This window comes from Camelus bactrianus, chromosome X (genome assembly GCF_048773025.1).
Source record: "Camelus bactrianus isolate YW-2024 breed Bactrian camel chromosome X, ASM4877302v1, whole genome shotgun sequence".
NCBI classification, from domain to species: domain Eukaryota; kingdom Metazoa; phylum Chordata; class Mammalia; order Artiodactyla; family Camelidae; genus Camelus; species Camelus bactrianus.
The window spans coordinates 92,501,781-92,516,102 of NC_133575.1; the positions used below are offsets into that span (position 1 = coordinate 92,501,781).

Sequence of the window (14,322 nt, forward strand, 5' to 3'; positions counted from 1 at the left end):
GGTTGGAAATAAGAAAGCAGAAAGGAGCAGGCGAAGTAACTTGGCAGGCTAAATATAAAGCCACCAGCAGCCGAAGGACATCAGATTGTTCACTTGCTCCCAAACACCAGCAGTCAAGAACAAGCAGCAGCAACAACTTGCACTTGGGCAGGCCACTTGTGTAGTGCATGCTGCCACCACCCTGACCCCCAAGAGCCCTACAGGGACCTCCTAGCCACACTCTCCATGGAGGGTCAAAGACATGCTTTCTCAGAATCAGAAGAAAATAGAGTGTTATGAGCTGAATTGTGTCTCCCAACCAAAATTCATATGTGGAAGTCCCAACTCCCCACCTCAGAATGTGACTGTATTTGGAGATATGGCCTTTAAAGAGGTGATTAAGTCAAAATGAGGCTGTTAGGGTAGGTCCCAATCCAAACTGAGTGGGGTCCTTATAAGAAGAGGAAATTTGGACATCAGGGGCTCAAGCGCACAGAGGGATGACCCTACGGAGAGGCAACAAGAGGGCAGCAGAAGAAACTGATCTTGTGGGCACGTTGATTTTGGACTTCCAGAACGGTGAGAAAAAAAATAAATTTCTATTGTTTAAGCCATCCAGTCTGTGGTACTTTCTTATGGTAGCCCCAGCAGACTAATACATGCAGCCACTGCTTTCACGGCCCATTCACTCTGAACAGCCTTGCCTGCCATCCATGGAGTTACTCCTCTGGGGCTAGCTGGATGCCAATTCCAGCAAAGGATAGGTCCCTTCAAGAGCTCACCAAAGGGCAACCTAGCAACCTGTCTTTGAATTGAGAAATGGGAGAGCTATATCAGTGGCAGAGAGCTGTGGTTCAGGGGTCTAGTCAAATTGTATTCCATTTCTCAAATTCCTTTCTCAAGTACAAATGGAAGGAGGAAGACATGAATAAAGAAAGATTGTAGGGGAGAAGTTTTTAACCATTATTTTAAAATATACAAAGCTATGGACTCAGCAAAATAGAGTCTGTATTAGTTACCTATGGCTGCTGTAACTAATCACCACAAACTTGGTGGTTTAAAAAAGAGAAATCTATTCTCTTATGGTTCTGGAGGCCAGAAGTTCAACATCAGTTTCTCTGGGCAGAGCTGTACTCTGTCCCTTGCCTCTTCCAGTTTTCTGGTGGCTGCCAGCATTCCTTTGCCTGTGACCACGCCACTCCAATCTCTGCTTCTGTCTTCACATCACCTTTTCCTAGTCCGTGTGCATCAGCTCTCTCTCTTCCTCTCTCTTCTAAGGACGCTTGTGATTGGTTTTAGGGCCCACTCAGATAATCAGGAATAATCTCCCCACATTAGGATTCTTAATTTAACTACCTCTGCAAAGACTCTTACTTTATAAGGTAACATTTACAGGTTCTGGGGATTAGGACTTGATATATTTCAGTGGAAATTATTCAGCCTCCTATAAAGTCCAAAATCTTTGCATACAATTTCAGGAAGATCATGAACCTCAGGAGGAACATCTATTCTGGAGTTGCATTTCACTGTAGATATGCTATGAACTGATACACTGGAAGCAGGTCTATTATTCACCATCCTCTTGACACCTCAGAATCAACTACAGTGCTGGTTAAAAATACAAAATCTCACCCCCAGCTCTAGCCCTAGTAAATCAAAATCTCCCAGAGGCCAGGTCCAGGAATCTGCATTTCTAACAAGCTCCCCAAACTGATTGAGGCGGCTAGTCTTGCACTCATACTTCAGTGAGTATTGGTTAAGAGCCTGAGTGCCCAAGTCCCCTCACTGTTAAATGGACATAGTACTGCCTCCTTTACAGTAAAAAATAAAGATAAAATAAAGTTGTCTGTGTAATCTACTTGCACAAAGAAAGCGCTAACGCGCTCTTTCCCCTACATTCCCTCTATACAAAAGTGAGGAACATTTACTGTTTATTTGATTTCGATCCCATCTTGTGTTTAATACACCTGGCTTCAAGGCGCAGAGTTGAACCAAGGGAGAGAGGGAGAAGGGAAGAGCCGCAAACTCTTCTAGTCCCTGCGGCCAAGCTGCACTCGGCGTCCGTAATACCTGCTGCCCACCTCCCCCCAACTCCTCCTGGGGCGCAGATTTGCATCCCGCCCGAGGCTGAGCGGAGAGCCCGCCCCCGCGCCCCGCTGATTGGCCGCGCCGGCCCGCTCGTCACGCTCTTTTGTCTCAGTGGGCAGAGGATAAAAGCAGCCGCGGCTGCCGTGGGAACCGTGCTGCCTCGACTCGGCTTCCCCTCACTGGGCGGCCGCGCGGAGCAGCTCCTTTGGGCAGTCCCGGGTCGCTCCGCGGCCAGGAGGCGCCCGTCCCTTCCCCCGACAGGGCCGCGGAGACCGAAGGCGGGGTCACCGCTGTCAACGCTGGAGTGTCCGCTGCCCACCAGCGGAGCACAGGTAAAGAAAGGGGGCACGAGTGCCCCGCGCGGAGAGAGGAGGGGGAAGCCCCACGAGCGCTGGGCGGCTCCCGTTTGGGGAGTCGAGGACTGCGCGGCAGGGGAAGGAGCACTCCCTCGACACCGCTGCGCTGAGGGAGGAGGTGGGGTTCCACTGGAAGCTGCCGAATGGGTAGGATTTGCCTTGATTGGGGGAGGGTATTTTCGGAGGGGGGGAGGACAAGGGGCGCGATGGCGGGGGCTGGGGGAGGATCGCGAGCTGTCTGCCTCGAACCCCCTTTGCATCTCCTCATCTCTTCCTGGGGGAGGAATACGTGAGTGTGCGTGTCCAACTCCTATTCCCTTTCTCCGTGGCAGGCCACCAAAGCCGAATCCGAACTTGAATTCTGTGCTGCTGATTGCAGAGCTGGTAGGGCGATGAATTCCCGGGGGAAATGTAATGGAGTGGGGACTTGCTTTGGCTTGTATTCAGAAGATGGGAGAGGGAATTTTCCACCTGGCTACAGCGGAGGCGGGGAGGAGGGGGAGAGGGGCGAGGAGGGAGGGAGCGAGATGAGGGATGAGGCTGCTTCTGACCCTTCCCTTCCCTGCCCTGCCCTGCCCTCTGCGGCGGCGCAGTCCTGACGCCCTGAGGTCCCGGATCGGCGACCCCCGGTGGGCAGAGATCGGCTGAATCCCAGAAACGAGCCTTCTCAAGGAGGCCATCGGTTGCAGAAGCTGGAAGTGAAATAAAGGCGCGCGCTTGTTCCCGAGTTCCTGTAAGAATCTGAGAAATAACGGGGGGAGGGGGGACTTTAAGAAGGGGGTGTGGTTGAGACCTGAGACCGAGAGATTAATGAGATCTTATTTATTCCCACAAATCTGCGACCGATGTGCTCTATTTTGAGAGCCCAATATCAGCTCCATACACTATTACACTTCGAATTAGAAGCAACAGTTGCCGTCCCACTTGAAAGACTGGCGGGAGGGGATGGATGTGGCTGTAAAAAGCACTCTGCTAACACGGAGACGCTGGCTGGCTCCGTGAGGTCGTAATTGCCAGTCTCCTGGAAGATAATTTTAGGGCAGTGGGCAGATATAAAATGTACTGCAGGATATTCAGGGAGAAAATACAGCTGCAGCCGGTTCCCTTATTAACCCCCCTCTTTTTTGTTTCTTTTTTACAGTTCCTACTGAGATAGGAGAAAGGCAGAGCTCCCCCCCATCCCCACGGCACGCCTGCAGATTAGGCTTTTCTAAAAAGCTTGAGCATCTCGTTACAGTCAGAGACCAGGTCATCGTCCGTCATGGCTAGCATCATTGCACGCGTGGGTAACAGCCGGCGGCAGAACGCGCCCTTGCCGCCTTGGGCCCATTCTATGCTAAGGTCCCTGGAGAGGAGTCTTGGTCCTTTAATGGCCAACATGGCAGAGAGAAACATGAAGTTGTTCTCGGGGAGGGTGGTGCCAGCCCAGGGGGAAGAAACCTTTGAAAACTGGCTGATCCAAGTCAATGGGGTCCTACCAGATTGGAATATGTCTGAGGAGGAAAAGCTTAAGCGCTTGCTGAAAACCCTGAGGGGCCCTGCGCGGGAGGTCATGCGTTTGCTGCAGGCTGCGAACCCCAACCTAAGTGTGGCAGATTTCTTGCACGCCATGAAATTGGTGTTTGGGGAGTCTGAAAGCAGTGTGACCGCTCATGGTAAATTTTTTAACACCCTGCAGGCACAAGGGGAGAAAGCCTCCCTTTATGTGATCCGTTTAGAGGTGCAGCTCCAGAATGCTATTCAGGCAGGGATCATAGCTCAGAAAGATGCAAACCAGACTCGCCTGCACCAGCTCCTTTTAGGGGCTGAGCTGAGTGGGGACCTGCGCTTTAGGCTGAAGAATCTTCTCAGAATGTATGCAAATGAGCAGGAGCGTCTCCCCAATTTCCTGGAGTTAATCAGAATGATTAGGGAGGAAGAGGATTGGGATGACACTTTTATTAAAAGGAAGCGGGCCAAGAGATCTGAGTCCATGGTGGAGAGGGCAACTAGCCCAGTGGCATTTCAGGGATCCCCACCCACAGTGATGGGTAATGCCGACTGCAACGTGATAGAGATAGATGATACCCTCGATGACTCAGATGAGGATGTGATCCTGGTGGAGTCTCCGGACCCTCCATTGCTTTCATTCTCGGGTTCTCCTCCCCCCAGACGCAGGGCCAGACCTGGGGATCAAGTGCTAGTCATTGATTCCCCCAGCTATTCCCGGGATGAATCGCCTTCCACCAGCGGGGGTTCTGGGCATAAGAATGACGGTCCCGGGGATTTGCGTAGAACCAGGAAGCGAAAATACACAATCCGCTGCTCATATTGCGGAGAGGAGGGCCACTCAAAGGAAACCTGTGACAATGAGAGCAACAGGGCCCAGGTGTTTGAGAATCTGATCATCACCCTGCAGGAGCTGACACATACTGAGGAGGAGGGGCCAAGAGAGGCCCCTGGTGAACCCAATGACCCTTCTGAGCCACAGTGAGGTGCTAGCCCCCAGCTTTAAATCAACCCTAATTTATATTCAGAGTCCAGCAATGGGGGAAATGGGGGGGGTGCTTCTAATTGCATGAATTAATCCACAAAGCGACTTTCTCTAGGGATGGAGGAGAAAGGGTCTTGAATAGCAGCACAGTGGAAGGAGATGGCCTGACCTCCGTCCTTGCTTCCAATCCCCTGCTGCCTAAGGGTCTACTTTCTGTGTGTGCCCCTTTCCTTGATGGTTTTATTCCCTTTGTGAAAGTGGTATAATTCATTGTTAAATATTAAAACAAGAAATAAAAGTATAAAAAGTACAAATTACCCCAAACCTCCCAACCTTTATATAACCACTGTCAACCCTTTGATGAATGTCCTTCTAGATATTTCCCTATACCTGTGTGCCCAGATAGATGATATATGTAGAGATAAAAGTGATCAAATATAAGTGCTGTTCTAAAGTCTGTATTTTTTCACCAAACAATATACGTTGTGGGCTTCTTTCTATGTCAATAAATATATATCAGCATCTATCCTAATGTCTCTGTGGTATAATTTAGGAAGATGTAAAGGAAGAAGGAATAAGAAAAATATATTAAAAAGCTATAAAGTGTGGAGGTTTTATCAACCTCATTTTGCAGATGAGGAAAAGTAAGAGGAAATGGGCTGAAACAGTCCCCAAAGGTAAATGGACAGAGCCTCTTACCACAACTGACCTGTCCCTTAGGTTATAGAGCTAAACTATGGCAGCCACTAGTTGACAACGCACTAATGCTTTCTTCTCTAATGTATCCAGAAGATTCTGACAGCGGGTGAGTCCAGTGCTGATGTAATAGCCCAACATGGGGGATCCCGGGGCTGCATTCCTGATCACTTCGGGGAGGGGCAGCTCTCCTTCCTCTGGGTGGATTTCTTAGGTCGCTGCTGCCGCTGCTTCACAGCATCCTGGTCACAACTGGGAATCTCTCCTGTAGGCTGACATGGCCGCCTTCCCACTCCCCAGTTAAGGAAAGAGAGCTACTTATGGGAGCCCGACACCAGGAGGCTCAGCCCCTAAGCCTTGAAGCTACATGTTAGAGGACACGGGCAGCCCAAGGACTTCAGGCCAATCCCACCCCAAGAATTAAGAATAGCTGGGGAGAAATGAAAGGCAATATAGTTGCCAGGACACGTGAAGGAACATGGGGATCAGAAAGCCAGGAAGCCCTCCACACTATTTTCTCGGAGCAGCGGGCATTCATGGCCCTGGGGAGGCACTTTCGCAGAAACCTGCCTGGTCCCCTCTCCTGATCTCATCTTGGAGGGTAGTAAAAGAGGACATGTTTGACCTTAGATCCCGAGGGTCCCTATGTTTCTTGTAGTTGCATAAGTCCCTATCTCTGTGAGCCGGACAGGGCCAGGGTGGGGGTGGTGTGGGAATGGTTGCATTTAAGGCAGCGGGTGGAATGCGCAGACCTGAGGACCTGAAGGACCTGTCGTGCAGGAAATGGGTGGTCCACAGCACTGAGAGGACAGTGCATGCAGAATGGGAGGTGGTGTGTCAGGGGCCAAGCATAGAGTAAGAGGAGAGCGGGTGAGGGCACGATGACCAGGGAGACTCACAGGGAGATTGACAGGAACAGGACGCCTGCTAGGAATCGCAGATCCCAGGGTTTCATACAGAAGTCTGGGCTGTGTGGTACTAGGAACGGCACAGGTTGAGGGGCCCAGGGAGAGACAGTGGGGTCCTAATTACATTAGCGGTTGATAACAACTCAGTCGGGACAAAGGGGTGCAGGCTGAGAGGGAAGAAGGGGAAGAAGCCAGTGTAGCCTTCCCTGGAATGCCAAGCCCAGAGCCTACCTTGAAAGTGCTTCTCTTTCTAGAAACAGCCCTTCAGCTCCTCCCTGGCTTCTTGCTCCTGCTTCACCCATGACCCACAATCTGACCTTACGATTCTCCCTCTCCCCAAACCCCTGTCCCCAGCCACACTCTCTCCCCACAGAGGAGGGGGTGGTGAAGGCTCAGCCTCCTGTGCTCTCCCATCACCCCTCTCCCATCCCCAGCATCCCAGGTTTGCCTTAAGCCTCAGCCTCCTTAACCCTCCCGGCCAGAGGAGACTGGGAAGGCCACTCTGACTCCGACCCTTTAGCTGAGAACTGGCCAGGAGCGCAGACTCCAGAAGCCCTCTCCTTGCATCCATCCGTGGTAGCTCTGGGACCCTGGTAGCCACCTGCATCTCTCCAGAGCCAAAAGAAACCCCTCCCCCACCTCTAGGCAAGAGGCAGCTCCATTCATGCCCCCAAAGCCACAGGGGCCTGCAACACTTCCCAGCCCACAGAGATTTTAACCCTTAATTCCTCTCTACTTTCCTCATCTAGTCCATATTAGAATATCATTCCACTTTCTGCTCATCTTTTCTCAATGTTACTCTAGAAACACTTGTTGAATATATGCCCAAAGACACAGTTTCTGCTGCCATAATTTCTTGCTGGCACCAGGTGGAAGAGAAAGATGAAACAATACAGAAGTAAATTCTGCCCATCTCACTACCCTCCCTGTCACTGGTGTTAGCTTGGAGGTTCAGTACAGACTACTGCTTTGAAAATTTCTTGTTATTCACCCCTTTTTTCTTCCCTCCACCATCCTCCTCTCTGCTATATGAATTTGAGACTTTAAATTTTTATTTCACTAATTTGATGTAACCTGACACTTCTTTTTTGCTTCACGTTGTGTGACAATGGCTTTTCCTTTACTCAAGAAATATGTATTTCCCTAATTAGAAGATCTGGAACTGATACCTGGGTTATGAGATCAGACTGATGGGGTTAACCTAAAAAAGGCTTCATTTCAAACTATAGGCTTCTTTTCTTCCTTTCTGCCTTCGTTCTCATTGGTCGCTAAGAGATGAAAATCCCTCTTTTGTCTTGTCAGAAGAAACTAGCCTCTGAGTGCCCTCCTGCATTATGTCTCCCTCCTTCCTGGCATCCTCTTCTCTTGGTTTCCATGACACCCCTCTCTCACCATTCCCCCCTCCCTGACCTTCCTGGTGCACACTTCTCAGTCTCCTTTGCTGAATCTTCTTCCTCTTCCTGATCTTTCCATAATAGTAATAAAAATCAAAATCATTACAACTGTGGTTTATTAAGAGCTTACTGTGTGCCAGGCACCCCGTACTAAATCCTTTAAACACATTAGCTCCTTTAATCCTCACATTAACTCCACTAAATAGGTATTACCATTAACACAGGTTTCAGATGAGAAAACACAAAGTTAAGAAACTTGCCTAGGGTCATGCAGCTAGTTAGTGGTGGAGCCAGAGGTTACACTCCAGGGTGAGAAACCTATATTTCTTATATGTCTGAGCTCTCCTGCGTTCACAGCACCCTATGATGTAGGTGTTATTACCTGCATATGAAGTATAAGGAAACTGAGGTTTGTGAATTCAGGATAATAAGACCTGCCTTCCCCAAGTGTGCCCTGTGTATGAGTGATTAGCATAGCGCCAGTCCATCGTAGGCTCTCAAGAAATGGTAGCTATTATTACTCAGCTCGAATGCGTTATTCTGCTACAGAAGAAAGGAGAGGGAAAAATTAAATGCTATCCATGCTACGCAGACAGTGCTTTTTCAGTGTTAATCTGACAATGTGACAGTCGGTCTCCAGGAGCTACACCAAGCCTGGCCACTGACAGGCACAGGAGTGGGTTCAGAAATGCCTGAGAGTTGAGCGATGGTGATGACAGTGATGATGGCGGGATAATGAGGGAACACTCATTGAATGCTGAGGTGGGTTTCTCCCAGTTTTCTGCATCCCCAGGGGAGGTCTCCTTCCCCCACCTGTCAGAGGTACCCCTATCCTTTCAGATAGTTCAAGGCCAGCCAAGTCTTCCCCTACCTAAACCACTCCCCTGAGAAACATATGGAAGTTAGGGGTCAGGGGAGCTGATCTCAGGGGGACACAGATGCTCACCAGTGTGTGGTTGGAAGGAGATATGGGCGAGGTCTGAGGAGTCATTTATAATCCAGGTAACCCCTAAATCCTGTTACTACCAGGGATCTGAGGGGTAGGGTAAAAGGGAGCAGAGAGAGTGGGGCTGGGGCTCCTGCCTCATTCTGACAAGATGTGTGGGTCCCAAGCTGCAGCATCTCATCTCAGACCAGAACCCACAATTTATTATGGCCTCTCACAACTGCTCTCTCAGATATTCACCATCCTCATTTTACAGACCAGGACACTGAGGCACACATGGTTATAGTAACTTGCCTAAGATCAGACAGCTAGTAAGAGTTGGAGCTGGAACTGAACATTAGATCTGTCCCTCCCCAGAGATGGAAGTCTTTACTATTGTGCTGTAAAGTCACTCCTAAGGTAATAGGTACAAAAGTTCTGATTATTCTAATGGCTACATCCCAGGTTTGGATTTCTGAACTGTCACACTCACAACCTAAAGTCTGCACAGTAGGATGGCCTCAGTCTCATTTCTTTTATTGAACAAGACAGAAAAAAATGACCAGTTTAGGAAACTTCCTTCTCAGAGCCTGAAACCATTTTCTCCTCATATTTATTTTTATAGTCAATTTCTGGGATAAAATACTAAAAATAACAAACTGTTGGTAAGGACTTGGGCAAAGAATTTCTCTCCCACACTGGTAGGACTGAGAATTGACACATTCTTTCTAGAAGGCCAAGGGGGAAATGTATCAAAGGCTGACATGTAAAAACCGTGAATCCAGCAGTTTAACTTCCTGAAATTGATGCTAAGAAAATAACTGAACAAGTGTAAAAAATTTTATGAACAAAGATGTTTACTCTAGGTTTTTTTTTTGTAATAGTGGAAAACTGGAAACAACTTGAAAGACCATGAGTCAGGTTCGGCTGAATAAATTAGGCTCCACACTCAGAATGGAATGCTATGCTTTTAAAACTCTGGGGGTGCATTCAGATCATTGGGCCTAACCAGACAAATGAAGAGTGGCCCCCTCTAGAAAAGACCAGCGGTCCACCAAGTCTTCTGTGTTATCTGACTCCCAGTGTGCTGTGTCCAACAGCCTGGTCCTCCCCTTCATCTGGAAAACCCTTGCTGATCCTCAGGCCAGCTTCCTCTGACTCCACTAAAGGTCATTCCTTATATCTTAGGTAATACTTATCATTTTGTTGTAATTGCTTGTATAATCATCTGTCCTCTCCAGTAAGCTTATAACCCCTGTGTGTAGCACAGGGAGTTTTAGATATCTTGGCACAGAATCCAGGCACACTCCCACCTCACGTGTTTGCCCTGGCTCCAGATGTTACTCTTCCTCCAGATGTCCCTGTGCCTTGAGCCCTAACCATGCTCAAGTATTCACTCAAATGGGACCTCCTCAATGAGGCTGGCCCTGAACAGCCCATGAAAAACTGCACACCTGGCCACCAGCACTCTCATTCCCCCTTCCCTGTTCAATTCTTCCATCACATATGTCTCTTCTAACACACCTCATACTTCACTGATTTATTAGAGTCATTGTTTATTCCTGTCTCTCCCCACTAGACTATAAACTCAACAAAGGTAGACGTTTTAGTCTGCTTAGTTCACTGGTGAATGCCCAGCTCCTAGAACACTGCCTGGAACAGCACAAGCTGGGTCTCAATAAATGTCTGTGGCTGGAATGAATGAAGGGCCTGGCACACAGTAGGCACTCGGCGGATGGCAGCCTTTATTACTACCACTCTCCCGGAAGTGGTGTTGCTGGAGGGGAGTCAGTCAAGGAGAGAACAGCTCACACTGCTGAAGCACTGTCCACCTAGCTGATGAGGTCAGAAACCCGGGAGACAGTCTAGATCAACTGCTTGCTTCCACTCTCCCAGGCTGTCACTTATTAGTTGGACCACCCACTCCTAACATGGCAGAAAGTGAGAAATGGGTTTCTTTGTAGCTTCTATGTCACATTGTCAGAACTTAGGTCTAGGCATTTCAAATTTCCAGTCACTCCTTCTATTAAAGAACAATAAAAAGTAATAATAATATGGTGAAGACACTATGGAAAATAGTATGGAGGTTCCTTAAAAAATGAAAAATAGAGCAAAAAATATGGTCCAACAATCTCACTCCTGGGCATATATCCAGAGAAAACTCTAATTTGAAAAGACATACACACTCCAATGTTCACAGTAGCACTATTTACAATAGCCAAGACATGGAGACAACCTAAATGTCCATCAACAGATGACTGGATAAGGAAGGTGTGGTATACACACACACACACACACACACACACACACACACAATGGACTATTACTCAGCCATAAAAAAGAATGAAATGATGCCATTTACAGCAACATGGATGGACCTAGAGATTATCATATTAAATGAAGTAAGTCAGACAGAGAAAGATAAATATGATATCACTTACATGTGGAATTAAAAAAATGATACAAGTGAGCTTATTTACAAAACAGAGACTCACAGACATAGAAAACAAACTTACGGTTACCAAAGGGGAGAGGGAGGGGGAATAAATTAAGAGTATGGAATTAACATATAAAAACTGCTATACACAAAATAGGTAAGCAACAAGGATTTACTATATAACACAGAAAACTATATCCAGTATCTTGTAATAACCCATAATGCAAAATAATATATATATATATAAGAATCACTTTGCTGTACATTTGAAACTAACACAATATTGTAAATCAACCATACTTCAATAAAAAATATATAAGCCTTGTGTGAATAATAAATAACCTAAGATGTAAAGAGAGTGATAATAATGAGTATTATTTTCAATTGCTATGTATTGAACATGTCAATAATATAATAAGAATTATTAACCCCACTTTAGAGGACATAAATGGGTCTCAGTAAGAGACAGCAACAGGATTAAGGCTAGTAAACAGATGGTAAGTCTGGCACCAAAGTCTGTGAACTTTCCATCATATATTTCAAGTAAGAATACTAACATTAATGAGAAAAACTGTATCACAGTGGAAGATCAGTTATTGGGGCAGGGGTAACAGGCAGATATGAGTATTTGATCAATTTCCTGCTCATCAGGCACAGGTTAAAGCTGTTTGAAAATCTGTAAGTAAAAGAATTTAAATTTTACCAGAGGGAATGTGATGGAGGTTGATTTTAAATATCCTGGATGGACCAAGATCTAATTTAGCTCAGGGAAACATAATTGAAAATAGAATCTCTTTAGTATCACTGATTTCTGAAACTCAAGAAAGGACATGATAAACTTTTTCCTTTCTGTCTTCCAAAATATTTTGTAAAACTATTTTACTCATCAAATAATTTGAGTTGTTATAAAAGTAGAATACTTAGAAAGTCACAAAAGTATATGAAAGATTTTATATGGTTAATATTTAACTAGCCATAAAAGTATACATAAAGAAAAACAGACCATAGGTAAACTGAACATTTTGGCATACTTCTTTGGAATCTATTTTCCTAACTCCGTGAGTGTAGATATACGTACAATTTACTTTATTGAGTGAATTTTGTTCTTTTTCTATTAATAAATGTAATAATTTCAAAAGCAGAAAGTAAAGATTGGCAAAAAGAGGAGTAAAGGAGTAGTAAAGCCTGAGCAAATATAAAACATACCAAAAAAGAAAAAACCCTATAAGAAATAAATACTGCTGTTACTTGCTGACAAATAATGATCATTAATTGTAGTAAATGTGATTATTTTCATAGAAAAAGGGAAAGAACTAGTGAAAACATTTCTGAAAATAAAATAATGCAGGACATTAATGTAATATCTGAAAGACTTAGGAAAAGAAGATGATAACACTCTTTTGAGCACACTATGAGAAGATATGAATGAAAGGAGAACTGAAGCTTAGCTAAAGGATGGCAGGCACGGTGGCCGCGGAGAGGAAGACATTATTATAAAATCACCCAGGCCCCAGCCACATCATAGGCTGGCCTCACAATTACAATGCAGGGACCCTCTGCCCCACTAGGCTTACTATTAACTGCAGTAGCTCATTGGGAATAAAACAAGAGTCGTGAGAGCCACAGCAGGCATGTGCCAGGGGACAGTTAGAACACAGAGGGGGGCCCTATAATCCAGGGTGTCAGGAATAGCTTCTCACAGGGGGTAACGTGTAGGCTGTAGGACTAGTATCCTCAGCAAGATCAAAGGGAGATCAAAGGGATCAGAGCACCAACCAATGTGAAAGGTACATACCTTACCATTGTTGTCAGAGAGCCCCAAACAGGAGGTCTAAGAGGCCTCAGAGGAGCATACCGCTTCCAACTTGAAGGTTGTGGTGGTGAGATCTCAGCGCCACTGGAGGTCAGTGGGGACTTCAAAACTGTCAAGTGCTGACTCCCCGGATATCACCAACACACCTGTTGATATGACAAAGCTGAATTTATTGCTTACTTCAATAAGGGAGAACCCCACCTCATAAAGTTTTGCCAGTGTTTCTGAGAGGAAGGAAGGATCAGAATTTATTGAGAAATGTAGGTCTGGTTTAAGGCAGAGGATCTTTCAACTTTGGGACTTGATTAGGACTTGGTAAGGATCATGATACGTATAGTCTAGGATTGGTGGAGTCAGCAAGGGGAGGATTTTAAGGAGAAGGACTTAAAGAATTTCCGAGTGCAAACTGTTGATGCTCTCCATTGGAGAGTTGATGGATCTTTGGCGATGTTTCTGTAATGAAAAAAACTATTTGCTTGGACAGAGGAGTCCTGGAAAAGTAATGCCAATGAGGACGGTGGACTAGCAAAGTCATACTTACGTGGATAGTATGGCATGGTTTTGTTTCTCAGTGTCCAGGCTGAGTATGGGGATGGACTGTTTCAGTTCTCATATATAAAACATTTTTTTTCTGAATAATTCACCTTAGGTATGCATTTATTTTGTGGTGTCAAAATCCTTTCATTTACCTGAGTCCCAAGGAAAGATGACACCTACTCTTCCTAGGTTTTTACTAAGCCTTGAGAAACAAAAATAGCTAGCTTTAACCAGCCTGCTAAACCCTTCAGGTGAATTTTTATTCAATCCTCAAAAACATCTTGCGAAGCAGGCACTATTATTATCCCTATTTTATAAGAGGAGGAAACTGAGGCTCACGTAAGTAATAATTACCTCACGTTCATCGGCTACAAATGCATTTTGCCAGAACGTGAAGAAAAAACATTTTCAACAAAATTGCCTTATTCTGTTCAGTTTTTGCAGAAGGGACCTAGGATGTAGGTTCAAGAAAATTATTCGGCCATTCTGTCCTCTTCAGGGTCATTCTCCTTTGGGAAGGGAGGAGGGGCTGGAGGCCTCCTCCCGGGTCTGGAGGCCTCCTCCCGGGTCTGGGTCAGCAACATCACCGCATCGCCCCAGGGCCAGCAACACGGGCACTTCCGCTGCAGAAGCCTCCACCTCGGCCTGGGCTGCCCCGCGGGCCGGAAGTCGTCGGACCGCTTGTCCGCGCATGCTCCGGCCGGCTGGTTCCCGCC

The 14,322-nt window shown here is 46.4% G+C and overlaps 1 long non-coding RNA gene across 1 annotated transcript; it reads left to right on the top strand.

Annotated features, from left to right (window-relative positions):
• The first annotated feature begins 2,182 nt into the window (after positions 1–2,182).
• Positions 2,183–5,422, top strand: LOC105062979 (zinc finger CCHC domain-containing protein 12). The gene is made up of 4 exons (XR_834741.3): positions 2,183–2,399; positions 2,756–2,807; positions 3,017–3,156; positions 3,565–5,422. It is a non-coding gene; the product is annotated as a zinc finger CCHC domain-containing protein 12 (long non-coding RNA).
• The last annotated feature ends 8,900 nt before the right edge of the window (positions 5,423–14,322 follow it).